Here is a 19580-nt window from a genome sequence, read left to right as displayed (position 1 = left end):
CACAGCCTGCAGGGGGGTGCTACCTGTGACACGCTCTGCAGGGGGGCAGTATCTGTTACATACCCTGCATGGGGGGCACTATCTGTGACACAGCCTGCAGGGGGTGCTACCTGTGACACTCTGCAGGGGAGCACTATCTGTGACACCCCCGCAGGGGGCGGTATCTGTGACACTCTGCAGGGGGTGGTATCTGTGACACACCATGCAGGGGGGGCTATATCTGTGACATGCTGCAGGGGAGCACCATCATTTTCGTTACACTGATCTAGGTACGCGCAGTTACCTGTTTAAGGTATTTTAGCGTTTATTTTGTGACTTGCGCCTGCCTGCGACTCTGTCCATTGCTCGCTTGGGTCCATACCTTCGCGGTATGCGTCATCCAGCCAGTGCCAGCACATGGGCACCCGCCTCCATTGTACAGAGTATACTCTCGAGACACCAGCAAGAACAATTCACAGAAAACCCTGCCGAGTGCATCGTCGTCGGGAGAGTTTTACTGCCTTTCAGGGTAAGGGAACAGGAAACTATGTATGGCTTAAAAGGAGCTGCTGATGGCAGAACTGAAACAAACACGCAACGTATGACCTCAATCTGTCAGAATGGTAGATTATGTTTCTATTATGAGTTTTGCTCACAAAATTGCATTAACTACCCCTTACTCGTCAAGCCTGTAAGACCAACAGCTAGAGAAATCCTCTAGATGATGAGATCTTTAATGCTTGCAGCAAGACACTCTGCTAAAACACATGAAATGGCTGCACAAGAGAGTTCTCACACGGTGGCCATTGGCCCAATTTAAAGATTTGCACTTTAAGCACGAGCAAAAGTCTGAAAGAGAGAACTGTTCTAGAGCTGTCAACAGTGTTCATTATTGACTTTCAAAAGTCATGGCTGAATGAGATTAATTTGAGTCTGTGGTTTCTGGTGCTCAGCACCGGCACTTCGTCAACACCAGCGCTTTTCCTGAACTCCAGTGAAGGACATGTTCATGTATGTGGAGATTAAGTTATTTGTCTAGAATCGCAGGATGTTGATCCAACGCAGAGATTTTAACCTGTGTCCCCAGCTCCAAAGTCAGCAGCTCTGACAATTAAGCCACATCCTCTCCCCAATTTTAGGCGGCACTAGCAGAAGAAATGGGCTGGTGCAAGCTGCCTCCGGACCAGAGCCCCGACACTTATCTTTATACAAATTAACCACTGTAGGCTGATAGTAGACCAGCGGACAGGCAAGTGATCTGTGCTGCCACCTGACCTGCCCAACTGCAGCCCATTAATTTTCCCTCCTGCAGTAGTGTAGACTGGAGACTGGAGCCTGAAGTTATCACTACACATGCACCACAGTACTTGTAACCTTCCTTTGAAGAGCGCAACCTTAACTAATAGTGAAATTGTGACTGGTTTGCTGCTGAGACACAGAGATACTCACACATTCCATGGACTTTAACCGAACAGTTCAAGTTGGACAACCATTTCCAGGTCACCTGAACTCTGTACAGATTTTACCGGCCGCAAGCTGTGCCTAGTGGTAAGTGCTCTGTGATAAAAGGTGCTACTGGGGGAACTTGGTCCATCTTGATGAAATTGTAGCAAAGCACTGGGCGATATTGGTCAAAGACTCTAATTTTCGTGCTGTTTTGAATGTTTTTTGCACGGCACTATACAATCACGGACTAGCAATGAGTAATCCTGGCCCAGTGCTGAGCATTAAACATTACTGTACTTTTCAAGCACCGTGTTATACTATCACTCCAGAGAGTGTCCTGGTGCTGGGCAGGTGAGCCTTGCCACGCCTAGGACGGGTGGGATGGGCTATTCAAAGATCAGGTGTTCAGCTTCTTGCGGAACTCAAGAAGAGAGAAGGAGGGTCCGATGCGTATCTGTAGGCTAGTCCACAGTTCAGGAGTGATGTAGGAGAAGGCTTTACATCTGGATCTAAGGCTGCATAAGCCTGGGATGTGTGCAAGAGTCCGGCCGAGCAGAGGTGTCTGCATGGTTTGTGAAAGATGTGACTGTCGAGGGAGGCTGGGTCAACGTTGTGCAGTGCTTTGAAGGTTTGAAGAGCAGTCTGAAGGCGCACGCTTGTGTATAGGAGGCCAGTGAAGCTTGTTGAGGTGCGGACTGATGTGTGTGCTGTGTGGGAGCTTGAGGGTGATTCTGGTTGCCAAGTTCTGGATGGTTTGCAGCCACTTGGTGATGTGTTGGTTGATCCAGGTCTGAAGGGAGTTCCCGCAGTGTAGTTTGCTGGTGACCAGGGCATGTAACAAGCTATATATTGAAAGTGCACCGTCTACTGAAAAGAGACTGTGCTGTCTCAATCACAGTAAATTAGCTCTGCTAACCACCCATCTATTTTTTTTTTAGCATAAGTTGATAGTAAAAGAGCATGAGTTCCTTCATGCTCAAACAATAATAGCAGTTTTCTGGCAGAGGATATCCCTGGATATCTGTGCAGGTTTAGTATTCCAGCTCGTTCTTGTGACAAAATAAAGCCCAGAGGCCATTGCAGTCCATCTGTGCACCAGGCAAGCGCAGTGTAATAACATCAGTCCTATGTACAGATATCTTTATCCTCAACACACGCATTTCTCAGGATTCAACAGCTGGATGCATCGGCTCTGTCAAATCATGCCAACATTGAAATCAACGTCTTCAACTAGCCATTCTCAGCGGTAACAATCAGGACTATTAACACAGCCAGTTGAATTTTTAAAAAAAATGCAAAAGGAAGAAACATAGATACTGCTATTTTAGTGAAATATTTGGTTCTCACTAAAAATACTGATTTGGCAACTCATGAACATGTACATAGTGGAGATGCTCTATCAAGAGAACACAAATGGGATGTAATGAAACAGAGCTCTATTTCCACATAATCACCAGTAAGAGAAAGAAAGTGTCTTGCAACTGCCTCCTTGGCAGGAAGTACCAGGTTTCACTGGATATCCTTGCTTTGCCAGATGAGTGGCCAGTTTTGCCAACGACTGCAGGTGGGAGCAAACTGAGCCGGATATGTGCAAATGCTGCCTCCGCTGGAAATTCCACTGGAGATAGTGTCACCGCCCAATCATGACTCCTCGCTGGTTAGGCGGCAGCGTCATCATTAGTGCTCTGTGGTTAGCCAAAGCGAGGAAATAGAAGGAGGACAAGAATGGCTCCATTGTTTATAGTGTTTACCTCTGAACATCGTGAAGGGCAGAGCCCATCTTGGGATAGGGCTTTAAACAAAGCAACAACGAGTGAAATATTATGACTACTTAACGAAGTAAATACAATTACTTTATAGATGCAAAAGATTCTAGTGTATAATTTTAATGAGCTACGTCAAAATATGATCTGAACATAATAGGTGTAACCACGATCGTTACAAATCTATGCCCATCGGCTCTTCTTGATCATCATTGATGTAAAAAAGGGGAAATGGGCACCATTAAAATGCGATGCTGGCCTTCATCTTGTTCTTCTCCTGTGATGTGTGTATTCTGCGTTGTCGGTCAGGAGGGGCTCTGTGTCGGGGTTTGCATGACAAGGACATGGATGGTGGGAATCCTGGGTCTGGCGGTAGGTGGAAGGGGCGAGGATTATACCCATGTGAAAGATTGTCCTCTTCCACTGTAGGAGGTTGCGAGGAAGAAAGGGGCACCCACTCCCTGCAGCAACTGATCTTGCTATCTCTGAGGTAACACACTGTGCCTCGTGACCAGACTTCCCTACATGCTCACTTAGCTTCCCGTAACCAACGTTTGTGCTCCCAACAACCTTTGCGGCTGCCCGCGGTCCACGCAAGGTGCCCCCATAGGAGGGCAGACGCATTAGTGCCACATGATGGCACACAGCAACATTCTAGTTCTGTGGGGACCCCCCCTCTGGGTCAGGCGCAACCACGTCATTTCTGGTGTGTCGGTGGGCGAGCCAGGTATAAGTACCTCTCCTGCGCACCTGGCGCTCTCTTTGCCACATTTCTTCACACTGTTTTAGATGTGTCCCAGGATCTGCTGCTATTCAGTAACTCACTGAGTGCGCTACTCCTCCTTCCCCCTACCCATTACAGGGGCAGTACCTATCCTGATGAAGGTGACCTCATGAATCCACAGTCCAGTTCTGGGATTTCATTTCACAACACAGTGAATTCCAGGAAATTTAGTCCTCGTCCCCCCATAACTGACCAAATTCATTTTATTTATTTAATGTTTTTTTTATAACGTGAACATGACCCTGGCAGGTATTTGAGCGCTTTACAGAATTGCAACGTGGCGCGTAGTGAAAGCAATAGTAACATAATCACTACAAGTTCGCTAACAGTCAGATAGCAAGGTTACATCATTAATAACAAAATAATGTCACAGTTCATCCACAGCAAAACTAGGCAGAGTTGAGAAGCAGGGGGGAAACGTCAGTATTGCACGGCAAACTGTATTAGGTAGCCAGAGATAATTAGTCATGTGAGCGACTGAGGATAGAGTCATGTGAACTAGGGAAGAAATTTGTTAATGAGGATTTTTTTGGCTTCTTTCTTGAATAAAATGATAGATGGATTCGTTCCGATTTCTGGAAGTAAAGTGTTCCATATTTTTGAAGCAATCTCACAGACGACACGTTTGTAGGTTTTCTTCTTGTGGAATCTCTGAGGATTCAGAAGAAAGGTGTTTGAGCTTCTGGCTGCTCTGGAACCTCTGAAGAGTTCGAGCTTCTGGACAAGATAGTTAGGGGTATTATGGTTGAGGGCTTTGCGAGTCATGTAGGCAATTTTTAGCTGTGTTCTAGCTTCGTATGGAAGTCAGTTGAGGGATATGAGATCCAAGGTGATGTGGTTGTATCTTTTTGAGCCTGTGATGAGTCCAGTGGCAGAGTTGTGTTAGGTCCTGAGAGGAGCAAGTTTGGTTGTGGATAGTACCGAAAGGGTTGTACTACCATAATCCAGCTGGAGAATCACAAACTCTTTAACAGCATGTTTGAAATCGCTCGGGGGGGGGGGATTTTTAGTTTTCTTAAATTACTCATTTGATGAGTTGCTGCTTTGGTGGAGGCACAGATGTGTTTCTGAATGTTGAGATTTCAGTCAAGAGTAACACCTAGTGATTTTGAAGAGCCAGTGATTTGTGGGGTGCAGCTGAGGCCTGCAAGCTGTTTCAACCATTCTTCGATAACCAGTGTCTGGTTGGGTGGGGTGATAAATTGTACTAACGCTCTAGACTGCTGTCATCTGCAGAAAAAGATTGGGTCTTGAGTGCTCTGGCCTATGTCACGGAGTTACCTGGTAAACTTGTATATAGTTTAGTGGGATTGCACTCTCATAGGTCACTTGTGCATGACAATATCAATATGTTCGAGTCCACAGAACTTGTATGACTCACAGCACATATAAGATCCTCTGCCTCTTTTTTATAAATATTATACTTTAATTTTGTTTCTCATAATTCTCTTGGCAGCAACAGCTAAAACACAGCCATCGCAGTTCATTGCATACATTCGGAACTTCTTCAGGGCAAGTAAGTGATATATACATTAAAGTTGTTATAGGTAACCTTAAACTATATCGCTGTTTTGATTACCGTTTGAAGGAACATGCCAAATTAGGCTCTGGTAATCCACCTTCCTGTACATGACACATGTAGATGACTTTGTGGCAATGCTGCTGTGTGCGCCCCTTGGTAAGTCACACTCGACAATGGTTACTGGGCTCCTTGGTGATCGACAGTGTGCGGATTACTATTCACGGACGGTCATTTTACCCTTTACAAACAGGCACTGTGCTGCTCCACACCCATCCTTCTGCTCTCTCATCCTGTAGGGGTCCTCTACAGTGCTCCAGCCTGCCCCGGGCTTCAAAAGCCTTTCAGTGCCCTCCTCACAGGATATTACTTTTCAATGTGCATGCACCGTATCAACTTATTTGTTTATATTTTACCTTAATGGTTCCTTAAAGCGAAAAGTTGAAATCTACTGAAGTAACATATTTGAGAAAGGGACTACAATCAAGGAGGAGGTGGATGCACCACATAACTTTACTCCACCAAAAGGGCGCTGAGCAGTGAGCAGGGTGGATGGATCAGGGTTATGTAGAGGCCACCTTTAACCGAAGCAGTGGTGACAGACCCTTCAGCTGTTTCTGGGTGGTACTCCTCCTCCGTGGCCAGCTCCCAGCACCTCCACCTGTCTGCTGGTAACTCCATCCTCATTGAATCCTTGCATTGTCCTATCCCCAGTAATCCTGCTGGCCAGCAGCAGCTCCCAGCACCTCCACCTGTCTGTGGTAACTCCCTCCTCAATGGATCCTTGCCTCATCCTCAGTCATCCTGCTGGCCAGCAGCTGCTCCCTGCGCCTTCCACATGCTTCAGCTTCTTCTCTTCCAACATGCCCAGTGCATTCTAGGTGTCTGTGAGTCTGGCCAGCTCTGGGAGGGGGGAAGATTGCCCAAATGCGTCCATGCTGATCCTGCCTTGTGAGGGAGAGAAGTGTGGGCTGCATACTCCGCGTGGAACCCGCTACGTGTGTACAAGGTAATCTGGCAATGTCGATTCTCACCATTGTACCTGTTGTGTGTCTACTGAATCTTGAGAAAATGTTGTCACTGTTAAAAGGGATAAAATGATTGGCATTGTCAAAGGCAGTCTCTTTAGAAAGTAATCCTTGTGCTCACATTGGGCTGGGGAGCGATGCAAGAGTAGCCACTCCACGCGGCACCTGTTTTTGGTCGCCACCTGGTTCCGACTGGCTTTTGTGGTCTCAGAAACTCTCTTCACACTTCAAGGGATCTTGGAATTCCCAAGACAGATGTTCCTGTGTCAAAGGGTGGTACTTCTGTACATGTAAGAGACATTTCAACCCCCTGTTAAAGCTTCGCAATACATAAAGGGCCAGGAATATGTTCATCTCCGTGTACCTACAAACCCGTAAAAATAGGAACCCTTAAACAAACACGAGAGAATATAAAATAATCAAACACACACTCTTAAAAAGCAAACCCAAAGGCCTAGGACCCAACAACTTACCCCCTCTCCCCAAATGGCACAAAGCCCAAAGGCAAATAAATATGTTATAAACCCACACACCAATCAATTTATTTAAACACCCATAAACATACCGCATCCTTAATACATAAATGTATTGACACACAACCTAAAAACCCACTTACACCCTTGAAACCAAACTCGTATGCTGCAGAAACATGCACACAAACACACACACAGACCCTAACCCAGCAATAAATGAACATCTCACAAATCTAATAAATAAACCACCCATAGAAAAATGGCCCCAATACAAAATACACCTACAGACCCTACACAGCGAAGTAGCTAAGCCTTTACCGCAACCTCGGAAAAGCACCTTGAAACAGTGGAATATGACGCAAAAGATAATTACCAAAGCGATGCAAGGACACTCGAGTACTATATGCAGTGTAAACTGCTGCCAGCATCAACCCTGGTTGGCATGCAATGTGTGGCAACAGGGCCACACCTTCAAAACACAAGGCTAACCTTATTGTGGTGTCGGTGGGCGCCAGGACATTCTAAGTCAGAGAGAAGTCAGAAGTTGACTCCAAGATACCAAGAGCAAAACACAAGCCAAGCTAGTGACCATGTCTTACTTTAAACATGGTTGATGGTTGTTGTGCGTACATTGTATTTTGTTGTAGTGGCACTTTGAACTATAATACGATATGATATGCTAGCTGTTGAGGACAAAAGCGTCTTTTTTGTCCAGATATCAGAAACTACTTAACTTAAACAATTTTCCTCGGTCCGTACAGCCACATCAATAAGAGCCACCTATGAGGCTACAAAAGCTATTCTACTACTTCATGTATAAGCCCAACAAAATTAATCTCGTTTGGTAAAGCTGCATTCCGAGCCCACTTCTGGCGAGGCATGCAGCAAAAGTAAGTTTGCACACGATCCTACAAGATAGTATGCTGATCAATTTCAAACAACCTCCTTGTGAGCCTCAGCTCACATCTGTCTGTTTCCCTGCACCTGCCGAACTGTGACAAAAGCTCATCCGAGTCTTTTCTGCTCGAGGGAAAGGAGGCTGTCACAAAATGGCTGACACCTGTATGAGTCACGCAAGATGGAGACCCAGGGTCCAAGCCTATTCATGGTGGGAACATACAGAATATCTACACTTACATTACATATACATGTGTACACTTCAGTAATGACTTAACATGTGCCCAATTTAAAAACGGATACAGGAAGAGGCCGTACACGTAGGGCATTATTGATTGAAGGTAAGTAGATTTGTTCTCTAGCCATTTGGGCTACAGCACGTAGGCAACTAATAACTGAAATGCAGGGGCGGTCCAATATATCTGTCCTTTACAACAACATGTGATTACTTCATTTGCATACTTTATTCAAATACGTTTTTCACAACACAAACCAGCCCTAGAAATTTAGGAAAAGTTGCAGAACAAAATGTAAATTTAGAACTGTAGATACTCGAATTAAAACTGTCGGAGTATTATCAAGTTAGTTTTTATTTCACAAGGCAAGCTATATTCTTTACACCCCATATTTTCCATTTTTGTGCAGTCATATAGATACAGACATGTTTAACATGTTCATGAGTGACACCCTCAAGCGGTAGGTGTCGTAGGCAATCGTCAGCCTGGCCTATGCATAGAAACAGTCCTGGAAATAACCCAGCACAAGCCCAAGATAGTAACAGAGAACATTGCCTTTAAGAGAACAATTTCAGACCTGCGAATAAGTTTTTCCTTAAGCCATCAAAGAAATTCATGTCAGTGTCATGTCATTCCTGGATGACTCAAGATCATCTGTGCTGGTCTCCCTCAGAAGCTCATTGCTAGGCTACAGAAGGGGGGGCACAGAGTTTATCTAAACCTACTGAGACGTCACCACATCAAGCCCACTTGACAAGCTTTCATTAACTTCCAAAAAAAGCCAGGATGCCAGGCAAGACTCTGCCAGTCCATGGCGCATACTGGGGCAAAAGCCCAGAATGCCTGTGGAAACACGTTCCACACTAACTCGAGCCAGAAACCTCTGCTCTCGGTCTGCCCAGTGATCAAGCAATAAACATACAAGAAGATGAAACAAGAACCCGGACCCTGGGAGCACAAGGCCCAAGACTGTGGAACACCCGCAGCCCATCCTTGAGACAACAGCCCAACTCAATCCATTCACTGAAATGTCGGAAAAGAGAACGAGTTAAACTTGTTTTCTAATTGAGCTCAGTATTGAAGAGGGATCATGATCAAACCATCTCAGAATTTGGGCTTTTCCTTCACCTGACTGGACTTTAAATCCGCTGCCCCACACTCAAACTGTAAATGTGTTATAGCCTCGAGGACCTTGATGAAATTAAAAGGTAACATGCAGTTCTTTATAAAAATGTACAAATACATTAGATCAGGAGACCACTTATGTAATTAAGCCAGTGCTTGACCCCAAAGTGTTCTTTTATAGTAGTTATTTGAGAGGTTTTTTTTGTTTTGTTTTTTCAATCGGGGCATTAATCGTAAATTAGTCTGGCCAGCCAAGAGCTCACAACAAGTTTTGTTAGCTAAATATAATTGCAGGATCAAAAACATTTTTTGACTGGTACTGGTTTACTTCCTTGGTCCTAAGTTATAGTAGTTTTTGTTACAAACGCATTTTACCACCATATTATGAAAGCAGGTTTCTGGAGATGGTAAGGTGCGAAAAGAATTTGGTGTATACTTGTTGTTTGGCATTTTGTTGCAATGGCGCTGTGCTCTGTTGGTTTTTGTGCTAAAGTGTTTTTCTGCTGCATTATTGCAATATGATGTTTTGACTGTTTTGTTGTGATGTGCTATTGTGTTGCTTTGCATATGTTATTTTGTTCTGTTCTGTTTTCATTTAAAGTTGTCAAAAAATATTTCGACCTTTTTAGTCAGAAGCAGCACCTGGGCTAAAAATGCTTGTGACAAGCAACCACTTACCACTTAGTAGCATAGCTAGAATGTCAGGGGCACTGGTGGTAGTAAGGAAAATGGCCCCTTTTACTACTGTAGGGGTAGTAAAATGTAACAATTATTAAGGTTAGTTGGACCTCTCAGGGTCTGGGTTCGATGCTCCAGCGCCTGCTGTGCCAATGGTAGCTACTCCCCTCTTACCACTGTCTAAGGTGGGAAAAGTGTAGCTCAACTCTTTAACCACCAGTCAGCCCCAAACCCTGGCAGAGAAAGTGTCTTAAATTAGCACTTGCAGAGCTCACTTTAACGGACATGGCCCTTAGGCTTTATAGATACATTGTCTTATCATGCAGCGGGTGTCACAAAATACAATTCACGTGTCCAGAGGTAGCCAGTGACTGAGATGGGTCAGTCCTACAGCAGGGGCGGCTCCTCCATGTGGGCGGAGGAGCGTCACCCCACTACTTTCTCTAAGTTCAAGAAGCAGAAACATAAAATGGTATTATAAATACCATTTTATGTTTCTGCTTCTCGCACTGCAAGAAAGCAGAAGGGTTTGGTTGGCGGGCGGGGGGGCGGTCGTGCTCTAGGGCAGGGAGGAGTGGCTTGACCACTCTGAGGGCACCGACTGTTTGGTCGGCCCCAAGGCCGACCAAACCCGTCATACGCACTCTGCCTTTTCCCAGTGTAGGCTGCATGAAGCCTACATGGAGAAAATTACCCCCTCAAAGACGCCTGTGTGGTCGGCGTCCCCACCAATCACAACACTGTCATTGCATCGTTGTGATTGGCTTACAGGAGTGGAGGGAGGCTGCCTGCTTCATGTGAGGAGCAGAGAAGACGCTGGCCTGGACCGGGCCGGTGAAGGTAACTTATAAAATTTTTTTATTATGAAACCTCCCCCCTGCGCAACCCCCTCCCCCCACCCCACCACCTGCGAGTCATGCCGGCCGCGACTGTCCTACAGTCAGATGTAAATAGCACCACATGACTCATGGCAATAAGGAGGGCATGGCCGCACTATGCCACGAGCCAAGCCTGGAACGTCATTCAGAAACAATACTCATATGTCAGTGCAAAGGGACCAGTAACGATAAACAGAGAATACCCTGAGATACTCACAGTACTCTCTACTACAGACGAATAGAACACTCAGAGTGCCACTTTCAAGCCCTCTTCGCCAACACAAACTCCAAGCAATAGCACAGTGATGACTAGAAATCAATAAGAAAAACATTACTGACAGAGGACATGCAAGTTAAAAAATCCCAATGGAACTAATGTCTATTTAATTAAACTAATAGAAATTATCTAAACTAACGAAAAAAGAAAAGTTCAAATAATTTCAAGGGGTTTGTAAACGTTTGTGTTGCCCTATATAGGGCAGGAGTGAATGGTTTCTCCACTTCACCCCAGCACAAAAAGAAAGACACGTGCATTCCAGAAACGTCGACCTCCAGGCTTGCCATCGACGCTGAGGCACGCGAGCGCGGGGCACAATGCAGGGCGGGTCACAGCTGAACGCTTCTCGAAAGGCCTGGGGCTGAAAGGGCGCTTTGTACAGAGCATACCTGAATAGTTCATCATGAGGAACGCATTATTCACATATATTAGGTTCCCTACAGAGATTCACGTTCACAAGTACAAAAGTGACAAGCTTAAAGGAAGTTGAAATGAATACCCGTGAGAGGCAGCCTACCTCGTGGGTACATAATGCTAATAACAATTCTCAGAACAGTGAAGATGGAAAAAAGTTTCTTTCAGCGAAATTGATTTTTCTTACATTACATTGGCACAGCCGAAATTCTATTCCGATCTGAATTCTTATATGATTCTCAGAGAAAAGGCACTCACATCCAACCCAGAACCCAAGTCATGCCTGTAATAACAGCATTATTTAAAGAACCCATATTTATGGCGAGATGAAGGGAAAAGAGAACGATACATTTCTGGTGATTACTCTCAATTGCCTGCTTCTTATTCATGCCCAAACTTGTACATTTTATGTTTGTCCCTCTCATGGAGCACGGCCTCTTTACCATCTCTTTGATTGGCCGTTGTCTATGCTTTCAACCACTTTCTTCCTTTTTGCTTAAGCACTCCATGAAAGTGCATGTGTTTTCAAGCGGTTTCCCTTGTGAGCTCCTCTGGTCTGCGTACTTCTGCCCCTCACCCCAGTTGTTGATCTCTTCCTTGTGTCCTTCTCTCGCACTCTCTCGGACTCTGTGTTGTTTTCCCACTCATCTGCATCTCCCTCACGCACATACCCCTCTGTGCCTTTGAGCTTGCATTGCTATCTCTCTATTTTTATTACCATTTATTTATTTATTTATTTATTTAATTTATTTATAAAGCGCTAACAATCATCCTGGGTAGGATATCACGGCGCTGAGGTTTGGTGCTGAGAGGTACGATAACCGCACTGATTACTAATTACTCTAGTTTAGGGAAGAGTAGTGTCTTTAATTGTTTCCTAAATGATAGGAGACAGTCTGTCAGTCTGAGACTGGAAGGTAGTTCATTCCATTTGGTTGCAGCTAGATGAGAGAAAGCCCGCTCTCCCATCCTAACAGTCTTCACGCGGGTAGTGTTTGCTCTTCCTAAAGTTCTGGAACGAAGGTTCCTTGATGGTCTATGGAATTTGACTTTATTGTGTAGAATAGTAGGGCCTGTATTGTAAAGTACTTTGTGTGTGATACACCATCACCATCACCATGATTACCATCACCCAACCCCCGGTGGCTGGCAGTTTCAAAGTGCTACCATGCAGCTCTCTTTACTTTTTCACACCTTGCAGCCAACAACCTCCCAATCCCCAAATCCACTGATCCAGAACATTCACTGCTCCTCTAACTTCTCACCACCCCACCAGAAGATGTAAACACCTGTAGCATCCTGCTACCAATAACCACAGACACAGTTCCTTATGATACTGGAGCTTTATTCTCTTGCAACCAGCTTCTCCCCTGTCCCTACTCTATCTGCCTCTTCCCTTGTCCGTCCCCTCCTCTTCCTGTCCACCCCTGGGCTCCACCCACAACCACTAGCCTGCTAACTTCATAACAACACCGTGTAGGGCATTTCTGAGAACCGCATGCTTTGAAATGTACTTCATCTCTGCACAAATTGCAGGGCCCAGCTCTAGCCTTGCAACATGGCTCCTTAGTACTCCACGCAGAAGATACCCTCCTGTGGTACTTCCAAATCATCCTCATGGATTAGTAGCTGGCACAATGGTATATGTTCTTTTTACCTGTCATCACCTTTTAAAAACAAAAAGCACATTTTTGTCGTTCTATTATTCAAAAGAAAGAAGGAGGTGAGACACTTCTGCAGCTTGTCACCTAGCCACCACCTGTCCTCTGCCTGCTTGAATATAAATATCTCCAGACTCAGAAAAACTGCTGAGCGGAGAGCTGAAAAAGGCTCAGCATGGATTTTATTCACACTTCTCAAACTGTGAATAAACAAAAATCTTCTTTTGAGGGACAGTTACTGGTTGTTTTAATGCAGTCTTTCCCACTCCAGCAGCTTATTACAACTAGAATCAGAGAAACAGTAATGTCAATGGCTTTTGATCTATCAACTGAGAATTTCCATCCCTGCTCATCCAGCTCAATTTCAAATTTTTGTAGCTATTTTATTTGGAAATGAAAACACTGATTCCGGTCCTCTTTTCGCCAAATTATGAATGCTAAGTTAAACACAGTGGCATAGCTATCAGTGGTGCCACAGTTATGACAGTATTTGGTAACTCATCTCTGTGGAGTGTGTGGTGTGGGGGGGGAGGGGCAGGAGAATCAATCGTTGCTCTAAGGGCCACTGCAGCCTTGCTTGGCCATTGATAGGCAAGTCCTTTTTCTACCTCCTTTCATGGTTCAAAATCCTGCTGCTTATGATTACAATTTCCTCTATCTCCCGATTCAGAAAAATACCTGGGGCAGTAGAAGTGACATCACAAAGCCTTTGACCTTAATGACATGACAGGAAGTGACATGGTATGAACTTTGGCCGTGATTTTCTTTGCCAGGAAGGCCTCTCACATCACCCGAATATCACAACAATTGACATTGCTGAAGTTCCATCAAAACTGCATGATAAGTATAACAACATAAAACAAAACAATGTCTCTTTTAGATACCCCATATTCTGACCTAATCTTTGAAAATTCTATGGCATAATATTTGCTCTGAATTGTAGTGAGGAAGCAAAGTGAGTTAGACAGACCTCTTCTAGGGCTGTCTTTCCCCAAGAAATATGTGAAAAAAATGGGGTGAAATAGTGCATTTTAAAGCACAATTTTCACATTGATTTTCAAAAATGGCGCAAGTTCTGAAGGGCACTCATTAAATATTCAAATCCTTTCATGGTGTCCCAATCCAATGGAACCTGACGTTCCCCAGGATTTAACCCCCTTTTTTTTTTTAAACGTGCGATGGGTGCCTCCGTATGCTAATAATTACTACCATTGTGCCTGGGCCAGCATTATGTCATGGGTGCCTCCTCGTATCGAAATGCTAGGGCCAGAATTTTGCAATTTAAGCCATCCTTACACCAGAGGTGACCCTTACGTCAAAAAATACTTAAATATGTCAGGGCCAGCATTTTATCATGGTTGCCACTCTCCCTGTTAGACGGGGACCCGGAGGGTCGGCCGAGTACTGGGGGAGAGGCCTCCGATGAGGGCCGTCTCCGGCGATCGTACAGACAAGTCACTCCTCCCCCCAAAGATAGACACCACACCAGGATGAGATCAACACTCTTTATATAGGGTTCTTGCGGCAAGGTTATCAGCGATACAGGAGATTCAGGACTCGAGGGTCCCCTCAATTCTAGTCTCTGTAGGAAAAGGGGGTAGCGGGACAGTCTGGGTACCGGATCGGCACCGGGGGTGGCAAGAGGGAAGCTCACAATCCTCGAGCTTAGGAGTCTGCAAGGTCGGGCCGCGGCAGCGCCAGCCGGCTAGGATGGAGGTCTACAACGAAGGGGCCGCGGCAGCGCCAGCAGGCCAAGGCGATGGTTCCCGTTGCAGAGGGCCGCGGCAGCGCCAGCAGGCCAAGGCGATAGTTCACGTGGCGGAAGGCCGCGGCAGCGCCGGCAGGCCAAGATGATAGTTGCACGAGGTGGAGGGCCGCGGCAGCGCCAGCAGGCCAAGGCGGTGGTTTCACGAGGGTAGGCCGCGGCAGCGCCAGCAGGCCAAGATGAAGGGTTCACAGGGCAGGGCTGCGGCAGCGCCAGCAGTCCGTCAAGGATGAGTTCTTCTCGGTGTCTCTCGACTCCAGGATACAACTGCCTTCCTGGTCTGGAGCTGCCCCAGTTATAGGTCTGGTCCCCTTTGATGTCCGGACCCTCGCGCCTGGAGGTCGGGAGGTCCGGAATGAGGGAGTCCAGACACCCAGCAGGGGGGTGGAGCCGACGGCCAGGGAGGCCGGGGGTGATCGACACCTGGCGGAGGAGAGCCGTTGACGACTCCTTCTTCCATTGACCTGCCAAGTGGTCTCTTTACCCCCTGTGTGGAGGTTGGTGCCTCGATGTCGGGGCCAGGCCAGGCCCAGGGTTGGGGTCGAGTCGAGGCCACGCGGCCTCGTGCTGTAGTGTCCAAAGATGGCGGCTGGGCCGGGGCCATGGTGCTGACGGGGATCAGGGCCAGCCGGTACGGGAGGATTCCGGAGCTGGCGTCCCGTTGTGGACGGGTTGTGGGTTGCCTCGGGGGGTTGCCGGGGTGGCCCTTGCTGGGGATTCAGGGAGAGCCGGGGTCCGGGCCCCGTTGTGCGGAGGGGGGACGGCCCAGCCACGAGGCCTGTCCAACATGCGTCCCCCCCAGCGGAAGGCAGGGAGAGTCAGCCATCCTCTTGGGGACTCTCCCCGCCGAGGCGGAAGAAGCGTGACAGGCCGTCTGCGTTGGCGTTGTCCTGGCCTGGACGATACTCCACAGTGAAGTCCATCCCCTGCAGGGAGATGGACCAGCGCAACAGTTTCGGGTTTTCCCCCCGCATCTGCATCAGCCATTGCAGGGGTCGGTGGTCTGTCTGTACCCTAAAGGGGGTGCCGAAGAGGTAGGGCCGGAGTTTCTTGAGGGCCCACACTACGGCGAAGGCCTCCCTCTCGATGGTGCTCCAGCGCTGTTCCCGGGCCAGCAGGCGTCGGCTGATGAATGCCACTGGCTGATCGACTCCCTCGGTGTTGAGTTGGGAGAGGACGGCCCCCACGCCCTGATCGGAGGCGTCCGTCTGTACAATGAATTCCTGGCCGTAGTCGGGAGCCTGGAGCACGGGGGCAGTGCACATGGCGGCCTTCAGCTTCTCGAAGGCCGATTGGCAGTCCGGAGTCCAGTTGACTGTCTGGGGGTTCTTCTTGTATGTGAGCTCCGTGAGGGGCCCCACGATGCTGCCATAGTCCTTCACAAACCGCCGGTAGTACCCGGTGAGTCCCAGGAAGGCCCGGACCTCGGTTTGGGTCGTAGGGGGTTGCCAGGCCTGGATGGCAGCGACCTTGAGCTGGAGGGGGGCCACCAGACCGCTTCCCACTTGGTGTCCTAGGTAGGTCACGGACCCTTGGCCAACCTGACATTTGCTGGCCTTGACGGTGAGCCCGGCCTGCCGGAGGGCGTGTAGAACTTCCCGCAGGTGGCGGAGGTGGTCGGTCCAGTGGTGACTGTACACAGCGATGTCGTCCAGGTAGGCGGCGCTGAATTCTTCGAGGCCCGCCAGTACCTGGTTCACGAGTCGTTGAAATGTTGCCGGAGCGTTTTTCATGCCGAATGGCATCACCTTGAAGTGGTAGTGACCGTCCGGGGTAGAGAAGGCGGATCGCTCTTGGGCCCTGGGGGTGAGGCCGATTTGCCAGTAGCCCGCTGTTAAATCGAAGATGCTCAGGTAGCGGGCGGCCCCCATACGGTCAATTAGCTCATCTGCCCGGGGGATAGGGTGAGCGTCGGTCCTGGTAACGGCATTCAGTCCCCGGTAGTCCACACAGAACCGGATCTCAGGGGCAACACCGGGGCGGCAGCCTTAGGGACCAGGACGACTGGGCTGGCCCAGGGGCTGTCAGAGGGTTCGATCACTCCCAGGGCCAGCATCTTGGATACCTCGGTCTGGATGCAGGCGCGCACCCGATCTGGTACGCGGTACGCCCTGTGTCGAATAGGGGGGCTGTCCCCGGTGTCCACATCGTGAAGGTACCAGGAGGTGACCCCGGGGGTGAGAGAGAACAAGGATGCGAATCGTGTCAGGAGAGCTTGACAGTCTTGGCGTTGTTCTGGGGACAAGGCCTCGGAGAGTCTGACCCCTTCCACTGAGCCATCCTGCTCGAGGGTCCTCAGCAGGTCAGGAAGGGGCTCGGAGTCCTCTTCCGCCCCATTATCCGTAGCCATCAGGAGGCTGAGTTCTGAGCGTACAAAATGGGGCTTGAGTCTGTTGGCATGGAGGACCCGTAGGGGGTTCCGGGAGGTTTCCATGTCGATTAAGTAGGTGACGGGCCCCTTGCGTTCGATCACCTTGAAGGGTCCGGACCATTTGTCCTGTAGGGCACAGGGTTCGACCGGGGACATCACCCAGACCTGCTGTCCCGGCTCGAACTCGATGGAGGAAGCGTGTTGATCATACCATTTCTTCATGTCTTCCTGACTGGCTTCAAGGTTGACTTTGGCGATCTCTCTGAATCGCCGGGTCTGGTTGCGAAGGGCCAAGAGATACTTGTATATGTCAGGGGGAGTTTTCTGGGGGGGCCTCTCCTAACCTTCTTTGACTAGGCTGAGGGGACCCCGGACGGGGTGTCCGTACAGGAGTTCAAATGGGCTGAAGCCGAGGGATTTTTGAGGGACCTCTCGGTAGGCGAACAGGAGGCACGGGAGTAGCACGTCCCACTGGCGACGGAGGGGTTCTTCTAGGCCCATGATCATTCCTTTGAGAGTGCGGTTAAACCACTCGACCAATCCATTTCCCTGCGGGTGATAGGGGGTCGTGAATTTGTAGGTGACCCCGCACTGTTGCCAGAGAGACTTCATGTATTTCGAGATGAAGTTCGTGCCCCTGTCGCTGACGACCTCCCGGGGGAAGCCCACCCGGGAGAAGATCCCCATCAGGGCTCGGCCTACCACGGGTGCTGTCACGGTTCGAAGAGGGATGGCCTCGGGATAGCGGGTGGCGTGGTCCACCAGGACCAGGATGAACCGGTGTCCTTGGGCTGTCCGGGGGTCCAGGGGCCCCACAATGTCTATTCCCACCCGTTCGAACGGGGTGGTGACGACGGGAAAGGGCTGTAAGGGTGCTTTGGTTTTTCGGCCACTTTTTCCGCTGGCCTGGCAGGTGGGGCAGGCCCTGCAGTGGTTGGTGACATCTTTTCGCATTCGGGGCCAGTAAAAGTGGGTCACCAGGCGGTCGTACGTTTTGTCTTGTCCCAGGTGTCCGGCAAGGGGTACATCGTGGGCTAAGTTCAAGAGGAAATCTCTGAAGTGAAGGGGCACCACCAGCACCCGACTGGCCCCCAGTTCTGCAATCCTTTGCTCACTGTAGAGCAGGTCATTGTCCCAGTAGATCCAGTGGGCCCCCGAGGTGTCCCCTGCGCTCTGGGTAAGGGCTTGCTGCCGGAGTCCCTCGAGGGAGGGACAGGTTCTTTGTTCTTGTCGGAACTGTTCCTGGGTGGGACCCCCCTCTTGACGCCACTGGGCCAGGTCGAGGAGGTCCTGGAGCCGACCGAGTCCTTCTTCGGTTCGGGCCGGAGGACTTGCTTCTGGGGTGGCCTCCTCTGGGGCAATCGCGGGAGGAGGCTCCGGCCACTCGGGTTCCTCTGGACGGGGGACGGCACGGGCGGTCAGGGACCGGGTCGTGACACAGACCCATTCGGGGAGGCCCAGCATCCCCAGGTGCTCTCTCCGTTCGACTGCTGCCCAGGGAGAACTTTCGAGATCGTTCCCCAGGAGGCAATCCACCGGGGCATCATCACGGACAGTCACTTTCAGCATCCCGGATACTCCTCCCCATTCGAAGGGGACTAGGCCATTTGACATAGACTTTCGGAGTTGTCGGCCGACCGGACAGGGCAAAGAATGTTCGGCAAGATCTGGTCCGGGGCCACCAGATGACAGCGGACTGCGGTCACACTGGCCCCGGTGTCGCGGAGGGCTTCAGCCCGGTGGCCATTAATGTTGACCCACTGGCTGTACTTCTGCGTGTTGGCAGGAAGGGGGGCCCGAGGGATCAGGTCCCGTTCCCCTAAGCAAACCAGGGACATGGCGGCCGGTTCCCATTCCGGCTGGTCGGTCTCGTACTCTTCTTGGTCTTCCGGGGTTGGCTCTTCCCCCAGGGCGGCAGCAGCGACCTGGCGGGGTATAGTGTTCGGGTTCTTTGGGCAGTTGGGATCATTGGCGTAGTGGCCGGGTCGCTGGCATCGGTGGCAAGTAATGTTGGCTCGGAAGCCTGGTCGCATCGGAGGGTTTCCCCGGCTGGCCGGGGGCGGGGGGTTGCTTGCGGGAGTCACCGGGCCGGTGTCTCTACCCCGACCCTGGCCTCCTCCTCCCCCACGGGGGCGATGGGGCCCTTGGGCAGTTCTGTTCGGTTCGCTGGGCCCGTTTCGGCCAACTCGGGTGCTTTCCCATCGGTCAGCTTCGGCGGCGAGTTGCCGAGGTTCCGTTAGTTTACTGTCCAGGAGGTGCTGCCTGAGTTCGATGAAGCAGTTGTTA

At 49.4% G+C, this 19580-nt stretch overlaps 1 protein-coding gene across 1 annotated transcript in view; it reads right to left on the bottom strand.

The window, feature by feature from the left end:
- The window catches only part of SRGAP1 (SLIT-ROBO Rho GTPase activating protein 1), a 548065-nt gene that overhangs the window by 172970 nt on the left and 355515 nt on the right, over positions 1 to 19580 (bottom strand). The gene's annotated exons all lie outside the window — the stretch shown is intronic.

Source organism: Lissotriton helveticus, chromosome 1_1 (assembly GCF_964261635.1).
Source record: "Lissotriton helveticus chromosome 1_1, aLisHel1.1, whole genome shotgun sequence".
NCBI classification, from domain to species: domain Eukaryota; kingdom Metazoa; phylum Chordata; class Amphibia; order Caudata; family Salamandridae; genus Lissotriton; species Lissotriton helveticus.
Note: the sequence above shows the minus strand (reverse complement) of the source record. Positions and strands in the feature narration are given on the sequence as shown.